We start from the raw sequence: 24043 nt of genomic DNA on the forward strand, positions 1-24043 counted from the left end.
TGCTTAATGACTTGTGAGCCTTGGAGCTAGGATAGTGCCGTATGATGCTGTTCCCAACACACCCGGTGCTTAAATTTGCACTGGGACCAAGCCCATAATTTAGTATGAAACCCAAAATGTGTGATGTTCTAGCCTGAACTCAAGAATGTGGTTAATGGATAGTTAAACTTTCCTGAGGCAAACTCAGAAATTACTGGATCCATTATCTCCTTGGCAGGATAAGCAGTGCAGCTCTTTTCCTTTCCCAGCTACAAAATGCCTGTTGACAGGACAATCTGGAACCCAAGGGTTGGATAAGTATGGGTTGCATGAGGCCTTCCATTTTGATCCTCTGTTATTGCTTTCTGATGAAGTGTAGACATTTGGCCACCAGGAGCAGATGTTCTTTCAGGAGCAATACAGAAGAGCATACCTCTTTGTAAGTGGAAAGCTCATCTCTTGGTCCTGCTTACTGTACCACAAGGGTTTTCAGATGTCCACTGGGGATGCTGAATAATACGTCCTTTCCAGTGTACTCTCCACCAATAAAATGTGATAACAGTACCCTTGGGAATGTTTAGAGAGATGTGATTCCAGATCAGGAAAGTTAAACAGTGGACCTCAAGAGTCTGGCCTAGATGCAAGTCATATTTCATGCAAATAATTTTTGGCTGGATCCAACTTAGGTTTGGATGTTTCTTTTAATTTGGTGTTGGACCAGATTAAAGGGAGTAAATAACCTGTCCTCATTCCCATCCTAGGACCACATCAACCCCTACCTCAACTCTAGACCCTCCTCGTTCTCCTGACTTTGGGACCCTGATGAGCCTACTTGGCAAGGATTCCCAGCCTATGTGGGAGGAAGGATGGTCTCCAAGGCCTGGGAGAGCAAAACAGGGAGTAAAGAACAGGATGCCTTCCATCAGAGGGAAAAGAGACAATACTTGTTCACTACATTTGAGTTCTAAGAAAGTGGGAAAATGGACCTAGAATTATACTTCTTTGGCAAACTGATGTTGATTTTCCTCTGAAAGAAAAGGCAGGAAAGGGAGCTAAAACTAAGATTTATTTATTTATGAACTTGGCACTTCAATGAGTTATCTCATGTAAGAGAAGGTGTGTGAAAATGGGTAACCATTCGGAGGGCTAGAAGGATCTTTTGTGTGTGGTGGAATGTTTTAAAGCTACCCTGAAGCATCATCAGACACTTGGTCTGTGAATTATTCCTCTGATCATTAGACTTAAGAATTGTAACAACTTCTCATGATGCATTTGGCCATTCTTTGTGTCCCAGGTTAATTAGCACTGGCAAGTCCATTAAGCCAGTGTAATATCACTCACCCCTCACCCAGAACTAGTGATTGAGCATCTTGAGGGCCACACTCCTTCTTTACCTCACTCTATCCATCATTACTTTATCTGAATCCTGCTCCCTCTGTTAAATTGGCCTTGCTCAATTTACATTCTGTACAGTGACCTGATAGTGTGAAAAAGCTCAACGTAGGTACAACCGGGGAGTTTTCCCTACAGAGTTTAAAGCGGATCTTGATTTAAAGTAGGGTGGGATTATTTTTATGCTCTATGGTATATTTTAGTGGAAAGAAGTTTCATTTTTTTTTGATAAGTGAGGGGAAACTCACTTTTTTTGAGTATCTGAAGTGACATAGAAAAGGCAAAATAAGACTCATAGCTTTTGACAGTGTGTTCTCATACACAGCCCCAACCTTTCTCCTATTTTGTTGACAGATTTCGAAGAGAATTTTCTGTAAGATAAAGATGGTTGTTTTTTGTACATTAAATTACAAGAGATTAGAAACATTCCCTTTTCTTCAAATTGTGTTGGCAATTTTATCTGTAGGAGGTGATCGAAGCTTCAGCTTTGAACTAATTACTATAGCTTAAGTTTCTGTCTGAAAGTTTCATTTTAAGTTCATTTGAAGTATATACAGGAAAGATGAGAGAGAGAGGGAAGGATTGTAACAAATATGGTGTATTAGCTCAGATTGTATTTGGAATTTTCTTCCTCAAATAATACTAATTATAAAAGATGTGAAAATAAGCCCATAACTATGTTTTCTTGGGGTTTTTTCTTTCCTACTAATTAAAACTGAATCCATGAGAATGTCTGGAAATATAAAAATAATTTTAGAAGATGATATTTGCAACCATTTTGGTCTGTTATTAACATGAGACTGTACTTGGGGGGGATGTGTTAGAAGGTCTTTCACAGATACTTCATCCAGCCAAGGTTGATACCCCATTTCACAGCACAGCCTCTGTCAGTGATGTGTCCCTAAGTGTATAATGACAGATGTCCCCAGCTCTGTACTATTGCCAATTAGTAAAATTCTAAAATCGATTTCTATCTTACAAATAAGGAACTTTGGTTCTTAAAGTTCCAGGGCAGGCCCAGTTTTTGTTGATTGTGTTAGCTAAGACTTCATTCTTTGATCATCGTATTGTCCTTGTAAGCTGTCTAACAGGTCAGGAATATTTAGTCAATGCCTGGATGTGAGAATTGTTCCATGATGATCTTTGAGATACCCATTGTCCATCCTTTTGTGATGTGCCTGCCTCGATAGAAATGCCGTCTGTGATTTGATTTCTGCTTCTCGTGAAGTTCAAGGGGGATGAATGGAGTTATTAAAAGGAGCCATGCCATGTTGAGAGGGTGGGGAGCGAGGTGTGTCTGGTAGGAGGCAGTGTGTGGGAGTGGAGGCTTAGGGAGGGCTGTAGGGACGTAGCACATTGTAGTGACTCCTGCCTCTTCCCAATCCTCTCTCCCCACCTCCAGTTCCATACCCCGGCCTTTATATCCCTGGATCCCTAGACCTGCCTTGTATCCTCCCTTCCTTAACACCCACCTCTCCCTGAGTTCCCTAATGTGCCTTGGTGGTTTGGAAAGAAAATGCTATTTGAATCCAGGAGTTGCTGAACAGGAAGTAGAGGGGCAGTGCAGACACTCTCTGTCCATTTCCTCGGCGTGCCCAGCCAAGCATTAATCAGAGCAGCTGCATGATGATCAGACAGCGGGCCTTAGGAGTAATTTCATATACGCAGAGTTTTTTAGCGTGGTTTTCCCGAGAATCCCTTTTGTGATAAAACTCACTGTAGCAGGCAAATGCCTGTGGTTGTTTAATTTAATGACATGAGAAGCAAGGATGGTAAGAAGGAGATGGAGAAGAGAAGGAGTTAGCTAGTACACAATTTATGTGAGAGAAACATTTTGCAGGCTAGACAGTCCTCCGAAGATTTTGTTTGCTTTAAGATTTGGTGTGAGGCAAAGGCAAATTTTTCAGATTATTCCTATTCTACTACAAATGATGGGCAAAATGTGAAAGAATTGTACCACTGGCACTGCCCCTGTTGTATAAAAGCCAAAGGTGTGAGGGACAGGAATGGGAGTTATCCAAAAAATACTATGAATACATATTCTAGGGTTTTTAAGTATGTGTTCTCCTCTAGAGGAGTTGTGGGACTCAGAAACCACACAGATAAATAAACAGCTCAACCCAAGTTAACACATTTCAGCTAAAAGTTATAACAGCCTCTTTGCCTCCCCTATCCCACCCCACCCTGCTAGAGCTTCCGTAAAGGGTCATTTCAACCAACACAAGTTTCATGTTCTTTCCCTTTTCTGCGTCTACCTTCTGGTTGGGTATATACAACCAAAATGAGAGAATCAAACAAGCAAAGGAAAGGAACATGTAACATTCCCAAGAATGGGTTATCTCCCTTCAAATAATCGCCATGTTGGTCTTTATCTTGGGGGATCCTTAGACCTTCTTTTATCCCTATTGTTGGGGGGAGGGGAGTTGATGCCTGGTCTACATAATAAACTTTAGTAGACACTGTCTATTTTAGTGTATGGAGGGTGGGGTAAAATAGGAATTGTTCTAGAGACATAGAAGATAACAACAAGAAAAAAACACAAAAGTAGGAACTATGTGAAACAAATATAGGAGGAGTGGGGAAATGAAAAGGGTGTTAGGCAAACTGGACAAGCAGGGATGCAGTCTTTGAAGGTGGGAAAGTAGTGGGGGGCACAGCATTAAAGACACAGGTGCTAGAACTAGACCCCTGGGTTTGAAACCTGAGAACTCCGTTTGCTAAATGTGTGACCGGGAGAAATGTACCTCAACCCCTCTGAGCCTCAGTTTTCTCATCTGTGAAATGGAAATAATAATAGAGACCATTTGAAAGGGTATTTGTAATGTATAGAGGAGCCAGCCCACGAGCACTGGGCCCATGGAAAGTGCTCATCATGTGTTTGCTTAAATTATGGATGGGGTCTTAAGAGCTTTAAGTGACAGAATAGGAAAGAGAGCTCTACACGTGGAACTTCTAGTTGCATTGGGAATATTTCAGTACATGAAATGGCTGAAAAGTTAAGCAAGACAGATCAAAGCCACTCAGAAATCTTGGAGATTGTTAATTCAATTCTTCAGTCTGGAAAAAATAGATATCTCTTAAAATTCTGTTTGCTGTAGAGGCCATTGAAGCATTACTGTAAAGATCTAGGACAAAAAAGGTACGTTTGGGCAGAAAGTTTTTGCTAGAGGCTTTTTTAAGCACCATAAAATTGGGACACATTATTGAGAACTTCTTATGGTCACCAAAAGGTAAAAGCCATAAAGTGAATGTATAATATTCATGTGTAATCAATTTGTGAATAGATTATTCTATAGCATATTTTCATCCAGTCAGGACAGATCTTTTCTCTTTATACAACTAATCTGATCTGTGTCAGAATTCACAAATTTGGACTATTTTAAAATAAGAACCTGTTTCCAAATGTCCTTCAGTGGGGGAATGGTTAACCAAACACTGGTACATCCATACCATGGAATATTACTCAGCAATAAAAAGTAACAAACTATTGACACATGCAATAACTTGGGTGGATCTCAGGGGAATTACAGTTAATGGAAAAAGCTAACCTCAAAAGATTACATACTATATGTTTCCGTTAATGTAACATTCTTGATATGACAAAATTATGGAGATGGAGAGCCTATTAGTGGTTGCCAAGAGTTAGGGTTGGTGGAGGGGCAGGAAGTGGCTATAAAGAGGTATTGTGAGTAATCCTGGTGATGGAATAGTCTGTCTCTTGATTGTGGTGGTGACCACACAAATCTACATATATGTTAAATTTTAGAGAACTAAACACATACACACAATGAGTACCTATAAAACTGATGAAATAAACTCTGTGGATTGTACCAGTGTCAGTTTCTTGATTTGATGTTGCATTATAACTATGAAAGATGTTACCTTTGGAGGAAACTGAGTGAAGAGTACGAAGGACCTCCCTGTGCAATTTTATGCAAGCTTTTGTGAATCTATAATTATTCCTCCCCCCACCCAGATTGAAAAATCAAAGATATGTTTAATTTCTAATTTGATTTTAAGTTAGTTGATTTCCACAATCCTACCCTGACAAGATAAGGTTCTCCCCTTTCAGGCACCCATGATAATCACTGAAAAAACCGACCGACTGACTACTTTTTGAATGTGAGCATCTTAGGGTCAACGACTGCATACTACCCCGAAATTCATAAATTCACTGGATTCCATGGCTACCAGATGAAGATTCAATGACAGAAACCTTTATGTGCAATTAGGTGAACTCTAAAAAACATGAAGAATGACTTGTCCACAGCCTTTAAGAACTTAGCCAGTACGACCCCAAATGTTTTGTTTTGATCACAGCCTATCTGTTGAGGTCTTCTGATCACATTGAAAGAGGAATTGGGCAGTCACTGATCTGAATCCTTGTTCCATGTAGTACCAGCTCCCTTATCACTATCCCTGTAACCTTTCTATCTCAACCAGATGGCAAAACAGGGAGGAGAGGCATTTGGCTGCAGTAGACTGTTCAGAACTGGGGCGCCCCGACCAGGTGGAAGTTGTCTCAAAGAAGGTCTTTGTTGCCTATGGCCACCACTGAACAGTGCCTACAGTCCGAATGTGTGTGACATCCTGCTGTGGGAGTTTGTATTTAGTTTGTAGATCTTCCAAGGAGTGTGATGTTTTTGAGGAATAATAACTGATTTGTCTGGGCCCTTTTCTGCCCATAGTTTGAATTTGTATTTTTTTTTTTCCATTCCAATTTAAACCTGGTAAGCTTACTGAACATGCTGCTTTCTGCCCCTATGTTTTAGTTAGTTGGTTAGTCAGTGAGTTAGCTGGTAAGTTACAGCCAGTTGTGCTTTTAGTTTAGAAAACAGAGTGTGGAAGATTTTGCTGTAGATTTAAGGGGTCTTTAGGTAATTTGTAAATGTGCATTGTTGATGTAAGAAGGAATGTGTTCTCAGGAGATCTGTGGCCAGAGCTGGATTGTTTCATAAATTTTAAGGTAGTGCTTACATAGGAATACGTGTAGCATACAGTATTTAGAGAGATGGTATGCATAAAAGAGTGGTAATCCTCTGCATTTGTGTGACACTTAAAAAGTTTTCAAACCAGATCCCATGCATTTTTTGTTATCTCACTCCAGGTAGAGCAGGAATGTAGGACAATTTCCAACTACATTTTTTTTTTAAACAAATAAAGGACCAAAGGAGACTAGAAGGGCCATGACTTATTCAAGGTCCCTACTACAGGAAGCGGGGAATCAAAGACGAGTTATAAAATTTTTATTTTGGTGCTCTTTTCCCTGGAACCCACTGCCTCTACACACACCCTTGATACCAAAGAAATATGACAAATTCTATTTCTCCTTTACATTGGCTTTAGATATTGGAAAGAATCTATGTTTATGTGAGATCTGGGTTTATTTTCTGCCATCAGAGGCTCACATGGGTGAGAGATTGACCTTGAGAAATGTCAGTGAAAGGATCATTTTAATGGCCATTGATCTTTTGAATATATGGTTAACAGAGTTTATAAACCCTTTTTTTCCCTATAGAACTAGATAATGTAAGACAAGACTGCCTACTAAGTAGTGCCTGATGTTGACTTACTATTCAGAAGAATTAAAACTTTTTTCTTTTGAATATTCATTCTATTTTAGTGGTTTGATTAACCTTCTCTTTAGTGGTTTTTTTTTTTTTTATAAATATTTATTTATTTATCCTTGGCTGTGTTGGGTCCTCGCTGCTGCACACGAAGCAGTGTGGCAAGCAGGGGCCACCCCCCCACCCGCGGTGCACAGGCCTCCCACTGCGGTGGCTCCCCCTGTTGCAGAGCACGGGCTCCAGAGCACAGGCTCAGTAGTTGTGGCGCACGGGCTTCGTTGCTCCGCAGCATGTGGGATCCTCCCGGACCAGGGCTCGAACCCGCGTCCCCTGCACCGGCAGGCGGACTCCCAACCACTGTGCCACCAGGGAAGCCCCTCTTTAGTGCTTTGATTAACCTTCTCACTGGTCAGATAATCTGTCTGATGAAGGAAGTATTGCTCTGTCTAGGGCAAGAATCCAACATAATTTCTCACTAAATGATAAAATAATAAATATTAAATAAGTAATAAAATAATAAAATAGTCATGAGCACAGCCCTCTCTGTAATTCTTCTCAGTATACATCATCTTAGTTGTCTCCTGTTTTTACCTTAGTTTTTTTCATCTATTACAATACCATAGATTAAAATCATCTTATCACTGGGATCAAAATTGTTTCAGTTGAAGTAGAAAGGTTCTTAATGACAAACACTACTCTTAAATAAATCATTTTAACTAATTTATCCCTTTGCTTTATTTCAAAAAAAATTATGTAAGTTGATTTATTGTTTGCATTATACCCCAGAGCCCTGGAAGAATTAATATTTTCTCTTCCAATCATTATGTGACAGCAGCTTGAGGACAAATAGAACCCAGGAGCTGATGTTTACATAAAGACTTAGGACACAGAACAATTTATGCCTTTTCTTATTTGAAAAAAAAGTTGAGTCACACAGGAAGGTCTTAGAGGACATCAGGAAACAGAATAGCCTAATAATTTTGATAATTAGTATTCTTCTGACACTGGGATGGCTTATATAGAGCGTATCAGGTCCATAGACAACTGGATGTCTCACACAACCAAAAATATCCTTGTTTGGTCCTAACAAGAAGAAGAAAGTATTTGTGTTTGGTGTTAAGTGGTGGTAAGTGAAAACTTCTAATTTATAAACCCAGGAAAATTCTACTCTAGGTGAGAAGAATATCAGTAGGTTCAGAAATAAGTAATCCATAATTGCTTTGTACTTTAGTATTTTCCCAAATTCTTCTAGATATTGCGAGAAAACCCATCTCTTTCTTCTCTCTCTGATGTCATCATCAAGCATTTATCTTGCATCTGTTTGGTCAAAGACCTAACACGTTAAGGTGTGTGTGAGAAAGAGTATGGAAAAGGTCTTCTTCTTTTCTATTTTTAGGCTTCATGCTTGGAATCCCCTTATTCCAAAAATATCTTCTTGGGGAAACCCAAACAATGTGCTAAAATTAATACCCCAAAAGGAAATGAACTGGAGTTGACCTTTGCAACTTCCCACTCCTTGTTTCCTGCTATTCTAGTGACATTCTCAAAAATGGCACTTGTCCATCCCTGGTCTGGTTATCAGAGTTGAAGCTGATTTCCTGACCATGAGATGCAGGAGTGAGGGGCACAGGACTTTGAGAAAAATGGTAGGTTCGGCAAATCAAGATTAGAGATGCCAGACACAAAAGAATGCATTCGTTATGATTCACTTCCACGAAATGCTAGAATAGGCAAAATGCCCTGTAGAAACAGAGAGCATGTCAGTGGTGGCCTGGGAGGGGACTGGCAGCAAAAGGACATGAGAGAAATTTTTGGGTGACAAAACTGTCTTATGTCTTGATTATGTTGGTGGTGACACAGGTGTAGACACTTGCCAATACTCAGTGACTTTCCACATGAAATGGGTAAATTTTATCATATGTAATTTATATCTCAATAAAGTTGATTTTTAAAAAATAGTGATTAGAATACAATTTGAAAATCATTACTGCCATCTCCTTGCTTGTCCTTTAATCTTGTCTTCAGGACAGGGGAAATGACAATATTTGGGGACAATATTTTGATAGCAAGCACCACTGTTTATGTTTTATAAGATTAAAATGTCCATGTAATACCTCTGAAAGATAATTTATCTCATGAAGCAGGATTGTTCTGCTTAATTTGAGATATTGACGTTATGTTCTTTGAATTATCCTATGCCTGCGGGTAGACATATTCGTTTGACTTAAAAATATTCACATATTAATTTCATTGTTGCCCTGCTAAGAGTGTGAATAATCACCCAACGAGTTACTCCCATGTCGTCTTGATTTGAATCGCACACCTTTGTGTGGCTTTCCTGGCAGATACCTTTGGTGTCCCTGCCCAGCTTTGGTATGAGAACAGCCACTAACCCCGGGAAAGAATCCTCAGCAAGCAGAAATGGCTCATATTCATTTGCCCTCTGCTTCTTGATTACTAATGTAAATGTTCCTAATCAGAACTGGCTCCTGTTAAGCCTTTGCCAACTTTGTTAGATGCAGCATGGCTTTTCCTTGTCTGTACATGCTTTTTTCTTTTTTCTTTTTAATTGTCTCAGGAATACCATCTTACGTTACGCATATAAGGTCGTCAGAAATAAATTAGAGATTTATCTGCTGACAAATATAATGATCCCTTTGAAAAACTAGATTGTGGTTGCTATAGTTAGGCTTTAGAGGCAAATATAAAAGTTGTGATTTTACAATTATTTTGCAGGACTCATTTTAGAGAGATTCTAGGTGAATGGCAACCCTTTAACTAGTATTTAAAATGTGAACTTTGGAAAGATATACGTACCCCGATATTCATTGCAGCATTATTTACAATAGCCAAGACATGGAAACAACCTAATTGTCCATCAACAGATGAATGGGTAAAGAAGATGTGGCATGTATATATATATACATATATATATATATATATATATATATATATATATATATATATATATACACACATACACAGTTGAGTTCTGAACAACATGGGTTTGAACCGCATGGGTCCACTCATACACAGATTTTTTTCAATAGTAAATACTACTGTACTACATGATCCACAGGTGGTTGAATCCACGGATGCAGAACCTTGGGTATGAAGGAACCATGGATACGGAGGGCCAACGAAAAGTTATAGCAGATTTCTGACTGCATAGAGGGTCAATGCCCCCAACTCCCACGTTGTTTCAGAGTCGACTGTACCATGGAGTATTATTCAGCCATAACAAAGAAGGAAATCCTGTCTTTTGTAACAACATGGATAGACTTAAAACACTAACCCATAGATACAGAGAACGGACTGGTGGTGGCCAGAGGTGAGGGTAGGGGTTGGGGAGGGGAGGGGAGCACATGAGTGAAGGTGGTCAAAAAATACCCAAAATGTATATGTATTGGAGCTGGAGGATAAAACTACTCCAGAAATGTGTAAAAAGTGGGATCACGTGACTGAATGTAAGGGGAAATAGGGAGAAGAAAGAGAAGAAGAGAAGAGAAGAAAGAAGAAAGAGGAGAAGAGAAGAGAAGAAAGAAGAAAGAGAAAAGAGAAGAGAGGAGAAGAAGAAAGAAAGACATACATAGTATGTCCTCTGAGTGGGAGCGAAACAGTGTGTACATACATGTGCTGGGGGCATGTGAGGCCTTCCAGGGACTGGAAAGTGCAAATTCGTCTAGCACACTCATTGCCAGGAGGACCCAATCCATAATAACAGACTGCCTGCCACATGAGAAAATTGTACCATATTTCAACTGCTGCCTAATGGATCTGTAAAACCTTAAACCAGGTGGATCTCTGAGTTTTAATGAAGTACACAACTCTGCGTTAGTTATGGGACCAAACTCTGGAAGTATGATGCATTGGAAGGGAAGTGGTTTTATGCTTTCTTCTTTGTCAAAACGAAATGATAAAGACCACTGACTTACCCAAAGGAAGACCAGTGCCCATAGATTTTTTTTTTTATCATGTGCATACTTGAAAAGATTTTCTCCTAACAAAATAAAAGAGGCAGACTTGGGATTTGGCTTGCTTTTAGAGCTCACAGCAGTACAGTTAAACTGAATTTCTCTTCCTCCCTCTGGCTTCCTTTGTTTTTCTCCAGACTTAGCGCTTTGAAACAAACACTGAACAGTACGGGACATGGTATTTCCTGGGTAATGTCATTGACTGTGAGCTTTGTTTATTAAGCATGACATTAGGGCACTGAGAGATCTTATATGGCTTCCTCTTGTACCATACAGATTACACACACACACGCACACACACACCCACACACATACACACACAGGCTCCTTTTGCCCTTCATTTTGGTTGTCTTTCCTCACTTTTTAGGAGAAAGCAGGGCAAGGAGTGTTTTCCCCCTTATGTGTGTTCACAGGTTTCATACTTTCCCATTTTCTTTTCTCTTTTCTTTCAGTTGTGATTTTTTTAGTAGCGGAGGGGTGAGGGAGGTCGAGGAGTGTAGGTGGAAGGATAGGACTTTAGCAGTAAAATGCCAGAAAGACCCTTTTGGCAGTACCATAAGAAATTATGTTTTATTATGGTTTAAAACATGAATGGGGGGAGGGAAATGTTAAAGGGGAAATACTGTGTAATTGAAGCTGCTTACTAGTCTATGGTCAGAGCCAGGCAGAATTTGGTTGGCAAGGGCGCTGCTCTAAGATGTCATTTGATATCAATCCCAGTCTCCCTGCCTCCCTGGCCCCTGTCTTTCCTCCTTCCCCACAGTACATGAGCAGGTTAAAATCCAGGATGTAAGGACTTGTATCATTGACCCTAAAACTGCTGTAGAAAATCAGATTCCATTGTTCACTCCTTCAGAAGTCATTACTGCTTTTCTTAAAAGAGGTCTCTGAAATTCCTGAGGGCATGGGGCAACTTGATGGTTGACATGTGTTGATACATGAGTAACCTTTAGGTCAATAAAGGTTACTGATAGGGACTCGTTGGTTATATGTAAGTTTAAGTATTGGCTCAAATATGAGAAGAATAGGGTCTCTACATTTCTTCTTAAATTACCTTAATTTAAAAGAGAAGATTTTTAAGTTATTGGCGTAAAAATTGATCAGTTGTAATTATTCATCTGTGTTCATTCGTAATCTATGACCTACTTGTATATCATGCTGTCTCTGTGGTTATAATAAGAAAGTCAAATAACTCTTCCTGGAGCTTACCATTTAAAGCAAGATGTCAGAGGCATAACTTTATTTTTAGTTATTTATTTTGTTAACGTCTTTATTGGAGTATAATTGCTTTACAATGGTATGTTAGTTTCTGCTGTATAACAAAGTGAATCAGCTATACATATACATATATCCCCATATCTCCTCCCTCTTGCGTCTCCCTCCCACAGAGGTGTAACTTTAAATGGCCGTGCAGATACATCATTCTAGAAATTTAGACCTGAGGTAGTTACACAACCATGGTCAGCAGGAAGCAGTGATAATTTGAATTAGTACAGTAGTTCTTGAGTAGTAGGTTGTTTGTTTACCTTTTGAGAAATGTGTGCTTTTCTGACTCGTGCATTTTAGACATAGCTTTCTTTTAGGTCCTAGGTCTATGGGACAGTTTGTCCTTTGCTTTGCAGCCATTTGTGCTGGACTGCCTATAGTTTCCATCTTGATGAATTTCTAGGCCCTGAGCTCACCTGCTCCTAGGCTCCTTAGCTCTAGAAGCACATTTTTTGCAGAATTTGCTCTAGGATGGTGGTTGAGTCCAAAGTGCTTTTTCTATCCTTTACATGGCATATGGGATGGGCTTATGCACCCAAAGAGCCTCGGTACTATTGTTACATTTGAGTGCCCATTTAGAATATTTGTTGAATGAGCTCAGTGTCTGGGAAGGATAGGAAATATTGAGCTATCCCTTAGCCTAATGAAAAAGGTAGTTTTTATTTTTATTTATTTGTTTTAAAAGGTAGTTTTTAAGTAGAATAATCCTCTTATGTGTATTTTGATTTTGATTTGATTTTGTCTTTAGGCTAGAGAGAGTTGTATGGCAGGATTTTTTCTTTCCTCCTGCCATAACTCTGTGCAATGAGCTGGTTTTCTCCTTTTGTTTCAGATCTGTCAGGGACCAAGGCCACCTGGTTGAGTTGGATGCACTAGGGTGTGTGGTGGTCACTGGGTCTCCTGCAGTCAGCAGCAGCGGTGGCTGAGTGGGAAGGCTTCATGCTCGTTGTGGTCAGAGCCCACAGCTTTCGAACCCAGCCTGGTGACTGGGCTCTGCCACCAGTGCCGGGGAGGGAGGTGGCAGAGAGAGATGAGCGTGTGGGGTCAGAGGGGGCAGGCGGAAAAATCGGCTAATGGACCATCGATCACCCGAGGTTACCGTTGTGAGGGGGACCTTGGGGAGCCCGGAATCTGTGCCCTAGTGTCAGATAATGTTGATTCAAGGGGCCAAAGCTTAATGTTGTTCTCAACCAAGAGTTGGAAGCTCTCCAAGGGTGTCTTCGAGGGCCTTTGTCGTTTTCCTTTTCTTGAGCAGCTTCTCCCTCACCGGCCTCCCAAGCGTTGCAACTCACGCCGTCAGGTCTTCAGTTCTGTCCTTTCAGGCCCTGGAGTCCATCTTTTCTGGTACATGTTTAAAGGCTGTAGCAGTGTCTACCGTTTATTCATCTTGGGCTTCTTTCTGTGTCCCACTCTGCCAGCCGGGTGAACAGGGGCAGCTGGCAGCAAGGGAAGGGGCCAGAGGGAAGGTGGTGAAAGGCGTGCTCAGAGGCATCTGGCTTTGGTTTTTCCAGAGTTTGATAGCATTCGGCTTAGTGACCACAATTCAATTATAAGCACCACACAGCCATCCTGAGTGACTATATTCTTGCCAAAAACTGCTGTGTAAAGGCGGCTGCATTTTTGTTATCCTTGCCTGATGGATTTTTAAGTATATTAACCACATACATTCACACAAAGGGGAAAATTTACTACCTAAACAGGGGGACCTAAAATCCCCCAGGCTAAATAAACCCAATGAAAACACAAGAACTGCATTTACAGGCCTCCCAAAGATAAGAATTCAACCTTTAAAAAGGTTCCTTCAAATGAAAAATGGATGGTGGAGCTGCTAATGGCCCAGTAACCTAGGAATGTAACTCTTCCCTAATGTGCAAGGCCCTCGGATCTGTTCCAGCTTCTCGGGATAGAGGATTTTCACCCCAGGCTTCTGCACAGGTCTGGGCCTAGAAGGTCCCGTTGTGGCCTTCAAGATTTTACGACCACCTTGGAGGGCAGACCATCTTGGCAGTTTTTGTGTTGCCTCTGTTTCGTGTGCGTGTGCGTGTGCGTGCGTGTGTGTGTGTGTATGTGTAAAAGAGAGAGAGAGCTTCCTGTGTGTGTCAGTCTATGGGGAGAGAGGCAAGGGCCAAGGTAGGGGAGAGTGTGTATATCTCCAGCTTTTTCCAGTTAGAATTTGGTTGAGGTGGGAGACTGAAGGGAACTTAGTCTTCTGAAACAGTGGGAGATGTAAGTCTTCTTCTTAAGCTTAGAGGAAGAGTTAGGAAGCTAAGAATTTACCTAGTAGAATCACTCCTGCATGTGTTTCTCTGCAGAAATAGGTTATCCATTAGGGCAAATGTGAGGCAATAGATCTCGCCCAGCACGTTCTCAGACTTCTGGTGGTATGGAGGGTCTCTGAAGCTCACTACCAGTAAATCCTGCCACTATATTAAGGACAAGTCACAACATGCAGGTGAATTCATGTCTCTGTTGTAAATCATTTGAATATTATTTTTAAATAAATATGGTGGGTGGGGAAAGGGGTTAATTACAAAGGGGGTGAGAGAATTTTTTGAGGCGATGGAACTCTTCTATATCTTGGTTGTGGTAGTAGTTACATGACTCTATGCATTTGTCAAATTTCATAGAACTGCAATATTAAAAAGGGTGAATTTTACCATCTGTAAATTGTAACTCAACAAACCTGACCTCCCTAAAATTACAAATGAATAAATAAATAATGAATGAATGAATATTTCTTTCACTTGTCTCCTTGCTGCTTTGCCAGCCAACCAGCCCTTTAGACGATGCCTCCTTTTCAAAGGAAGGACACCACGTGGTCAGCTCCAGCCTATGAGCTCATGATGCCAGTAAAGCTGTTCCAGAAAAACCAAAGATGGTGTGCGTTTCCTTCTGGGGCAGATGACCTAATCCTCCAGGTAGCAATGCCCTTGTATGGTTAGCACAGGTAGGGAAATACTTAGCTTCATGCTGACTCACCAGGTAAAGAATCATCTCTCTGAATGAGTCAGAATCACAAATGTGTTCTGTACAGTCTCATGTGTGCTGCATTGTGAAAGACTCAAAGCACCAATGAGGGCAGACGCTTGCAGGTCTCACTGGCCCTATATGGATAACAGCCGCAGTCTGCAGCTCTCCCATTTCCTGGCATGGTCCTATTGAATTCAAGCCCTCTAGCTCAGTCAATCACATACCCAGTTAGGTACAGGAGAAACTTATTTAAATTTATGCTCTACTAATGTTGTTTATTCAGTTCTAGGTAAACCTAATAATTGTAGAATAAAATGTTTCAATGTTAAGTATATTTCTGGACGTATTTCTGGAAAGGAGGTTGTGTGTGTGTGTGTGTGTATGTGTGTGTGTGTGTGTGTGTGTAAGGATACAGAGTTAAAACAGGTTCGGGTAATGTAAAATACCACAAAAAGTAGGGGTTTCCAAGGAAAACATGGGGAAACGCTGTAGGAGAATCTAATGTATGCTATAGCTTTTAAAAGGAAACATTAATAGTGAAACATGCCCTCAAAGGGCAAGTCAGTAATAAATTTCGTGTCAGAAATTACCTGTCAGTAGGATTATGTTAAATAATGTTGAATTGTTATTAGTTGGAAGGGAAAGAGGAGAGTAACTTTCTCAAAAGTGTTCAAAGAGTGTCATGTTTCACACACAAATCCCATTATTGTTTAACAGGACTTTTGTGCTTAACCCTTCTCCATGATGTATTGAAAATTTTGACCATTTTAGTTCATTCTCCAAATACAGTCATTAAGGAAAAGAAGCCAAAGTTTCTATGCAGGAATTTGGAATTACCCAGAGGACTAGTGTATCTGATTAGACATCCATTGTAGAGTGTCCTGATTGATAAATGTACGCCTGCTTGCTGGAACCAGAAAGAAAAATATCTTCACTTCTTTGCCTCAGCAAAGCAGTAATGAAATAGTGGGAGCCTCACCATTTCAACATTTTGAGCATTTTGCTTGTTTTGGCCAAATAACTAAAAATATATTTTCCCCTTAAAGAAAGTCTCATTGCAAATGTGTGAATTTTTAAGGTTCACTGCAATATATTTGGTCTGAAACTGAGTCCACTCATTGAGCCAGGGCCCAGAACCCCACCCTAGATTCAAAGAAGATGGGGACTACCGGGAACAGAGTGGGAGACACAGCTGAGGCTTAAATGTGAGCTAACAGATTGTCACGGGGCTTTTTACAAAGGGCTGCTTATGACTCATAGGTGTCAAATCATCAAGTCATTACTCCTAGAATAAAAGATCACTTCAACTTTATGTGAACGGAATGAAGGGTGATTGCTCCATTGGATTTGGGTTTTTGAAGGACAAAGTTAGAGGTAAGCTTTGGGATCCCTCCATGTACTTTGATTTGACCCCTTGATTACTGATCATTACCTACCTTGGGTTCCTTTTGGAAACTGTCATATTTGATGACATATTTGACTTCATGACATTCAGACAAGATCTTGCCAGTGAGTGACTGCCTGAGTGCATTAGGCATTTGTGGAGATCTTTATTTCTTCAGGTCAGCAAATCTCAATATTTGTAAATTACCCCAGCAGTAATTTACAAATGGTCTTGGAGTGGCTTAGAGTCATAGATAAACTTTCCAGTGTGCAAGCCACTGCATCCTTTGGGGGCAACTTAGAATCCAGGGAGGCTTCTTGCCAGCCTGGAGCATTCTGATCTGCTTCAGGAATGCTGTCTTGAGGGTGAGTACCCTGGCATTTCAAAGCGTGTTCAGATGGCAGTCATTTGTGCTAGCCATTTGGGATTTAATCTTGCAGTTATGGAAAGATCTTTTAATTACATTGCAAAATATATAATTTCATAATGTCCTGTTGTGATTAGTTACAACATACAGAGGCTAGGCTGCTGCTGTCACTCATAATATACTTGGTGAGACCAAGACCAAGTCAGTGAGACCATGCTTTTTCATGAGATACCACCACCCTCACCACCAGCAGGTTTCCTGTCCTGGTGTAGTCTTGCTTCAATCGAAAAGGGTTGGATACTCTTGTTATCACTTGCGAGAGATTCCTCATGCTCCAGTCATAATGAGGGACACCTGCATTTACCAAAAGCTTCTTACCTTCATGTGAAATCCCTTCCTGGATTTTAGCATTTTTTTAAAACAATTAAGCAAAAGTATCTTATGTTATAATTGTGAACAAAACTTCTTAAATATTTTAATTATAGAAATTTCAAATATTATGTAAGTACAAAGATCAGGATAATGACCCAGCATGAACCTACCACCCAACGTAAACAATTATCAGCTCGCAACTGGTCATGTTTCATCGGTGTCTCTGCCCACTTCCAGCCTCTCCCAAGGTTATTTGAAGCATATCCCAGATATCATAGCATTTTATCCATAAGTATTTCAGCATGTAAGTATGACAGATAAGTATTCTTTAAAGAAAAGTAACCATGATACCATATTTTCACCTAAGAAGTTACCCATAGTTTCTTAATATTTTAAAATATCCTTCAAATTTCCTTGTTTGTTTCATAGGATTTTTGCCCTTTATTTTTTTGATTAATTAATTCACTTTATATTTCTTATATAAAAATGCTACAGTGGTGGCCATAGATGGAGCCTGGGCTCTCTACAGGGAGACTCTGGTGTGAGTCTGTAGGAGATGTCCCTGGATTCCTGATAGGGAGACTTGGTGAACACGGTCTCTTTTCAGAGGTCAGGGTGAGAGAGCTGTAAGTCTTGGAGATGGCATCATAGTTGCCCAGGTTGGCAGTGCAGCCCCTGGCCGAGGTGTGACAGTCATCCATACTGGCCATCAGCAGCAACTTCTTGAGTTCAGAGGCCAAGATGATGCCAGTGCCTCTGGGGGTGGGAAGAGGCACTCAGCATGGAGGCTGGTGCCTCGCAGGGACAGTGTGGGACCTGCCTGTCTTCTTCTCCCAGTAGCATTGCTGCAGGGGGACAATGGAGAGCTTGACCAGGATGATGGCCCCTAGGATGGCCCTGGCAACCTCCTTGGAGCACTTAATACTCAGACCGACATGGCCATTGTAGTCCCAGATGGCAACAGAACCTGGTCCACTGGCTAGCGTAGGTCTGCTTTTGCATGGACATAATCTTCAAAACCTCATCCTTGAGGCACATCCCCAGGAGAAAGTCAGTGATTTCAGATTCCTTGATGGGAAAGGAGAAGAGAGAAATCTCCTCCAGGGATTTGGTCTCCCTGTCCTTGATCAGGTGGCCCAGCTCGGCCTTGCTTCCTTGAACTCTGTGATGTGGGCTGGGCTACTGCTGCAGCCAGGAGTACCCCAGGAGTGCGGGTATACCTCTGCCATCTGGTGCTTTCCCAGATAAGTGCCCTTTATTTTAATCGGGCCTGACATAAGGTCTGTACATTAAAATTGGTTGACATGTCTTCTTAGACGCTTTTAAATCACAGATCTGTTTCCCCCCCCCTTTTTTTTGTTTTGCCTTGAAATTTATTTGTTGAAGAGTTTGTAGAGTTTTGTACAAAGTGAATATTGTTGATTCCATTTTCATGGTGTCAGTTTAATAAGTTCCTTTGTTTCTTGTATTTCTCATAAATTGGTAATTCGGGCTTTCTAGACTTCATTTAGCATCAAGTTCAATTTTTTGGCAAGAGTACTTCATAGGCAATGTGGGATACTTCTGTCAGGAGGCACCAAAATCTGCTCGTCTCTCTTTGGAATGCTGGCAGTCATTGACAATCCTCGCCTAGATCCATGAGTTCTTTGGGGATTGCAAAATGGTGAAGTATATTTCTGTCATTCCTTCTTCACTTATTAGCTGGAATACTTCTGTAAGGAGGACCTACCTTCAACTATGTGACTACCTGGAAGTCCAGTTCAAAACTTCCTACAGTCTGTGGCTCATTTATTTTAATGTCAGAGAGATGTCCTTTTACCCAGTAAGTACCCAGAAACAACCCTTCACCTGTAAAAGGCTGTAGCATGCAGCAGGAAAAACCAAGCCAGGACCTCAGGAGTCGTGGCTCTACCTCTGAGATCTGTATGATGTTGGGCAAGCTATGTAATTTCTTAGAGCTGGCAGGTTCCAGGCCCCTACCTACACTTCAACCAGAGAAGCAGTTTTTTCTTAATTTCATTTGAACAAATCAAGCCATGACTTTTTTAAAAAAATTTATTTTATTGAAGTATAGTTGATTTACAATGTCATGTTAATTTCTACTCTACAGCAAAGTGATTCAGATATATATATATATTATTTTTCATATTCTTTTCCATTATGGTTTATCACAGGATATTGAATGTAGTTCCCTGTGTTATACAGTAGGACATTGTTGTTTATCCATTCTATATATAATAGTTTGCATCTGCTAACCCCAAACTCCCAGTCCATCCCTCCTCTAACCCCCCCTCCCCTTTGGCAACCACAAGTTTGTTCTCTATGTCTATGAGTCTGTTTCTGTTTCGTAGATAAGTTCATTTGTGAGGCCATGGCTTTTAAAAATCGTATATCGTCTATCACTAAGGTCTCTTTCAGCTAAGACATTTTATGATTTTCATTTAGGATGAAAAATATATAAGTCCCCATCAGGATATTTAGGATCCAGTGACCATGAAGAGCTAAGCGTTATTTCTAAGAATGTGTTATTTCATTTATTCATCCATCAGTTCAGTAGTTCATTTATATTTTTATTCTTTAAGCAAAGGTTTATGCTATCTAAGTCGCTATAAAGTCTAAAGCTTGAGAGTGGGCATTGTGGGCAGTGACCTTTAGGGGATCTCCTGGGGGTACCATTCTTGAAGCCTCAGCCTGAAGTTCAGAGAGTTGAGGAAAGGATGCTGGAATTCTTGGAAGTCTTTATTGGCATCATCCATAAGAATGATTCCATGTACTTGAGAACTGTATTTGGAATTTTACCCATGGAAAGCCTCCACAGGGGAGCCAGTGTAGGGGATGCTTAACAATATCCCTGAGAGGGAAAAGCAATTCAGAAGAACATCTGAAGAACTCTTGTTAATTGTTTACATGACGAAGTTAATCTCAAATTGTAGAGGAAAAATACAGTAAACGATCCTACTTCGAAACTCCTTGTCCAGCTGTCCCTCAGTTCTCTGTGCAGAGAACTCTCATGCATACAACTAATGAGTGAGTACAGGTTAGAAGTGCAAAATCTAGTTTTAGCACAGTCCCAGGTTCCAAATAGCAAATGTGGACTCTGCTTTCTCATTAGTGCGCCTGAAATTCCTCTCTGGGTACGTGTATTCAGAGTGGCTCAGGTCGAGGGGGTGAGTAGAAGGAAGAAAGCAGAAAACACAATTCCAAAATCCGCCATGGGAATCACGCTGGCTTGTGACAGAAGGAGCACAAAAATAAAGTCGACAGTTCTCACCTCTGAAACTAGGAGCAAATGGGGGCTTCCCTGCATCACAGTTTCACTCAGTACTTAGTCACAGAAGGTGCTCTGCTCCCCTGGCACTTAATTTAATAATGGGAGCAGTTCCTGGCAGGAGATGTTATGAAACAACCTTAAGCATAAGAGGGGGAAAAAAGAGCAGTGCTTCATTTCACAAATTCGGAGCCTTTCTTGGAGGCCGTGAAGTTCTCAGTTCAAGTTAATTATTGCCAACAAATATTTATTTATTCACTTGATGAATATTTATTGAGTGGCTCTTTTGAGCAGCATGCGGTGTAGGTGTCACCCTGACACAGAGATGACAAGAGGCAGTCCCTTATAAGCAAAAGGCAGAGACAGTTTGCACAACTCATTATGAAACTAGGCAAACTTTGATAGCTCTGCATGAAGGGGGTCCAAATGAAAGTTTTATGAGGACATGGTAGGAAGAAATTAGTTCTAGGTGGAGATTGAGAGGTAGCCTAGTAAAGGAGATGGCATTGAAACTGTACTTGGAAAACTGGGTAGAACTCCACTGGGAGAAGCCAGCAGGCATTCAGGATGGAGTATCCACGGTGAACCAGGAAAGGGCGTGGGGAACAGCGGTCCCCACTTGGCATCCATGTCTTCCTAAAGACATTAGAGCTTGGAGTCCATGTGTATGCCGCTGGGTGAGAGCATGATGCTGTAGGAAAAGGAGGAGATATTTTTTTATGTTTCCTTCATTTGTATCAACTGCACTCCTACCGATCTTGTCAGAAATCACATGTCATCTCAAACTCTGAAAAAATTCATTTCATTCTGTTTTTTACCCTGCATCAACACATCTGCTTCTCTGTCAGATGCAACTCTGATTTCAGGACTGGTGAAAGGACTCTAGGCTCCCCTGAGTAGCCACCCACAGTTAGCGGTTGTCCCACTTTTCAGGGCTCCAGGCGGCCTGTGGCTTTGCCCAGGTAATCCTGCAGGACCGGTAGGACTCTCGGATTCTAGATCTATACACAGATAACAGCCACACTCAGCTGGGCCAGGCCTCCCATCCCAGTGAGCACAATCTCCGTGAGCCTCCCCTGAGACGTGGAGACTCACCAGGCCTCGGGTAAACACCCCCCCTTGCTAGACACTAACTTCAACCATTCGATTCCTGCCTAACAAGCTACTAATGGGGTTAGGCTAGGGATCATAATATAAATCACTTTCTTTCTCAGTTTGAGGAGAAAGGGTAAATTCCTTGCAATAGGAAGGCAGGTATAATTCAGACATTACAACTTTCTCTTCAGCACAGCAGCAGTTATTCTCTAGATGCACAGAGCATTTTATGATTTATAAGGAACTTTCACAGACTTAATCTAATTTGATTCTTGTTACAGGTTTGTCATTATTCCCACTTGCTATATAAAGAAATCGAGAGGCTCATTCATTAAGATAATAAAAATAATGGCTCTCATCAGGCACATTGCCAAGTCTTGTCCTAAGTACTTTACATTTAACTCATGGAAGCCCCTAAATTGTCCTGCAAGGTAGATGGTTTTTGTCCTCATTTTGCTGCCAAAGGAAACAGGCACAGAGGGGTTATATAACTTGCTCGAAGGACCACAGCTAGTAAGTGGGAGAGGTGGGATTTGATCTCAGCCAGCATGGCTCCAAGGTTGCACTAGGTGGCCCATAGCCTGGTTCTGGAAGAGAATGGTTATCCAAATCTACACTCATCTAGCCCAGAGGATTCCTGGATATCCCAGGGAATGCTCCCCAACGGCAAATGTTTCTGCTGGACAAACGCCTTCTCTCTCTTTGGCCTACTCTAACTTGGGTAGATTTTGAGAGAGCTATTAAGGAGAAAATTGTTTGGTGCCTGCTTATTTTTCCCTGTCATTGGACATTGAGATAGACACCATCCTTTTCAGTAAGGAAACCACACATCTAAACCTGTCCCTGTTTCTCCAGGATGACAATGTAGAAAACCTTGGGAATGAGAAGGTGTTTCCATGTTTTGTGGGGAACAGAGGCTCATAGGGAAACAGCACTGGACACAGCACTAGAAAACCTGGATTGTGGTCATGGGCTAAAGGTGTGACCTTGGGCTAGTGGTTGTACCTCTCTGAGCCTCAGCTGTATCAAACAGTGACTCTTTCTGCCTGTCTCATGTTAAAAACAGAAGATTACAAGAATTACTGTGAAACTGTAGCATACCAAACAAATGTAGTGTGTTACTATTGTCCTTTACAGTTTCTAGCCAGTAGTTTTCTCCTCAAAGCATATCCTTGTACTTCAATGCAAGACTTTGTAAAAAATGAGATTTGAAAACGGTTTGTAAGCTTCTGCATAATTTAGGCATTATTATAATAAAATGGACTTGATTTAGTGAAGATTTTCAAAACAATAACTTTTAAGATGGTACAGTAATTCATCCCGTATGATTTGAACCAGGGATATATTTAATCTATATAGGTAAGAGAAACAACTTTTGCAATCTTCTCATAGACTCTTCTAGAAAATTCAGAATAAGTCAAACTTTTAAGATTTGAAAAGATTTGCTTTTGAGGAAATTAAATCTTGACAAATGGAAACAATATCGTGAGGTAGTGAAGAGTGTGCGGGCTTCAGAGAAAAGCAGAACTTATCTATAATCAGAAGAGTTGGGCTTGAGTGCTGGTTCCACCACTTACTGTCCTGAGACCTTGGGCGGATTATTGAGTTGCTCTTGGCCTCATTTCCTCACCTGAAAAATGGGTACATAATTATAATTAACTATATAGATGTTTATGAGGATTAAATGAAATAATGCAAGTGAGCATTTAGCATAGTAAATGCTCAAAAATTGTTAGCTTTTTCTGAAAAAAATTGCATATTATAGAATTCCCTTCTTTAAGCCTGAATACACCATATTTTCTTTATCCATTTATCTGTTGATGGACATTTAGGTTGTTTCCACATCATGGCTATTGCTAACAATGCTGCAGTGAACATGGGAGTGCTAAAATCTCTTTGAGATTTTGATTTCCATTCTTTTGAGTAAATACTCAGCAGTGGGATTACTGGATCATATGGTAGTTCTTTTTTTTTTTTGAACTTCTGTACTGTTTTCTTTTTAACATCTTTATTGGAGTATAATTACTTTACAATGATGTGTTAGTTTCTGCTTTATAACAAAGTGAATCAGCTATACTTATGCATAATCCCCATATCTCCTCCCTCTTGCATCTCCCTCCCATCCTCCCTATCCCACCCCTCTAGGAGGTCACAAAGCACCGAGCTCATCTCCCTGTGCTATGCGGCTGCTTCCCACTAGCTATCTATTTTACATTTGGTAGTGTATATATGTCCATGCCATTCTCTCACTTTGTCCCAGCTTACCCTTCCCCCTCCCTGTGTCCCCAAGTCCATTCTCTACGTCGACGTCTTTATTCCTGTCCTGCCCCTAGGTTCTTCAGAACCAATTCCTTTTTTTTAGATTCCATATATATGTGTTAGCATACGATATTTGTTTTTCTCTTTCTG

The 24043-nt window shown here is 40.8% G+C and overlaps 1 protein-coding gene, 1 long non-coding RNA gene and 1 pseudogene across 12 annotated transcripts in view; 1 reads left to right on the top strand and 2 right to left on the bottom strand.

Annotated features, from left to right (window-relative positions):
- Window positions 1-24043, top strand: part of CREB5 (cAMP responsive element binding protein 5) — a 409265-nt gene that overhangs the window by 183380 nt on the left and 201842 nt on the right. The gene's annotated exons all lie outside the window — the stretch shown is intronic.
- The window catches only part of LOC309665637, a 272096-nt gene that overhangs the window by 118965 nt on the left and 129088 nt on the right, over window positions 1-24043 (bottom strand). The gene's annotated exons all lie outside the window — the stretch shown is intronic.
- LOC309666454 (small ribosomal subunit protein uS5 pseudogene) lies at window positions 10462-18887 on the bottom strand (annotated as a pseudogene). Its single transcript has 2 exons — window positions 18849-18887; window positions 10462-18450 (listed from the first exon to the last, which is right to left on the bottom strand). The product of its transcript is annotated as a small ribosomal subunit protein uS5 pseudogene (transcript).

Source organism: Balaenoptera physalus (genome assembly GCF_965194825.1).
Source record: "Balaenoptera physalus genome assembly, chromosome: 8".
NCBI lineage: Eukaryota > Metazoa > Chordata > Mammalia > Artiodactyla > Balaenopteridae > Balaenoptera > Balaenoptera physalus.